This window comes from Dipodomys ordii, unplaced genomic scaffold (genome assembly GCF_000151885.1).
Source record: "Dipodomys ordii isolate 6190 unplaced genomic scaffold, Dord_2.0 Scaffold5174, whole genome shotgun sequence".
In the NCBI taxonomy this organism is placed as follows: domain Eukaryota; kingdom Metazoa; phylum Chordata; class Mammalia; order Rodentia; family Heteromyidae; genus Dipodomys; species Dipodomys ordii.
The window spans coordinates 1-1,554 of NW_012272388.1; the positions used below are offsets into that span (position 1 = coordinate 1).

Consider the following 1,554-nt stretch of genomic DNA (forward strand, 5'->3'; position numbering starts at 1 on the left):
AAGTCCATGAGACTTATCTCCAATTAACCAGCAAAAAGCCAAAAGGAGAGCTACTGTGGCTCAAGTGGTAAAGCACCAGCCTTGAGCAAAAAAAAAAAAAAAAAAAAAAAAGCCAAGGGACAGTGCTCAGGCCCTGAGCTCAAGCCCAGTTCAAGTTCATACACACAGGCAAAAAGAAGCAGAGCTGAAAGCGTGCTTCACATTGTGGCGCTTCAGCCCAGCCAGAAAGCTGAGCAAGCATGAGTTCAAACCCCAGTACCACCAACAGACCTTCCAAGCGCCTTTCTCATTTCTCCAAGTTGGGGCGCAGGCTTTTGCTACCACTCAGAAGTGGGGTATCTGGAGGGTGGAGCCCTTCACCCCACAGCCAGCCCCTCCCCTGTGGAGGCACTGGGCGGAGGCCAGGATTTGGAGGCCACCTGGCCCCTCAGCCTCTCCATCTGGCCCGCAGGAGCTGGGGGTCTCCTTCGGGGAGTGCAGCGCTGCACTGGGACACAACATCCTGGAACCCATGGTGAGCCTGGCCCGGTGAGTGCTCCCCCCCACCCCCCATCCCCCCCGCAGCTGGGACTCCCTCTGCCAGGCCACGCTCCCGCACCCCCAGCCCCACACCGCCCGTCTCCCATCTGTCCCTCACTGCCCAAGGCAGGAACACCAGCTGCCTGGCACCCAGAAGAGAAACAGAAGTCACGCTTTCCCTGACTCCATTTTCCCAGTGTCATGGGAGGAGCTGGAGAGAGAGGGCGCGTGGGGTACAGCCTGCTCGCCCCGCCCCCCACGCTACTCCCAGGGTCCTTCTGGCTGGAGCCCGTGCGCATTGTCGTGCAGGTTGCTGAAGGTGCAGGAGGACCGGCTGAGGGGCTCGCTGGTGAAGGTGGCCCCCGGGGGGCCCCCCAAGAAAGGCCGCTGCTGCTTCTGACCCCCCCATCACGCCTTGGGGCTCCCTGATCTCAGCTCTGCCGCCCTTCTGAGTCCAGTGAGGGCAGGCAGGACAGGCCCCCGGAATCCCGGCCGAGATCTCGGGCAGGGGTGCGTGGCTGCGGCCTTGTGCCAGCCAGGGAGGACTTCACTGAGCAAATAAGGCTGGGAGTGAGGATGGGCTTGGGGAGGTGTGGGTGGTAAATTCTCCAGGAAAGGAAAAGCCTAGAAAAACAACAGAAGGGAAATAAACCAAATGACTGCCGCACGTACAATTATCGGGTGAAGGTGGGTGATCTCTTCCTTTGTGCTTATTAAAAAAATGTTCTGCTTTTCCACACTGTGTATTTCTTACACAATCAGGAGACTAGGTCTTGAGGAAAGGAATAAACTTTACTCTGATGCCAGACTCTTAACCCACCCACACCCCCTTTTCTTGGTCGGTGGTGGGGCTTGAACTCAGGGCCTGAGCACTGTCCCTGAGCTTTTTGTTGTTGTTGTTCAAGGCTAGCACTCTATCACTTTGAGCCACAGTGCCACTTCCAGTTTTCTGGTGGTTCACTGCCCAAGATGGCTTTGAACCTCTCGATCCTCAGATCTCAGCCTCCTGAGTAGCTGGGATGACAGGTGTGAGCC

At 57.4% G+C, this 1,554-nt stretch overlaps 1 long non-coding RNA gene across 1 annotated transcript; it reads left to right on the plus strand.

Annotated features, from left to right (window-relative positions):
* The first annotated feature begins 437 nt into the window (after positions 1-437).
* LOC106002226 lies at positions 438-1,252 on the plus strand. The gene is made up of 2 exons (XR_001175905.1): positions 438-528; positions 829-1,252. It is a non-coding gene; the product is annotated as an uncharacterized LOC106002226 (long non-coding RNA).
* The last annotated feature ends 302 nt before the right edge of the window (positions 1,253-1,554 follow it).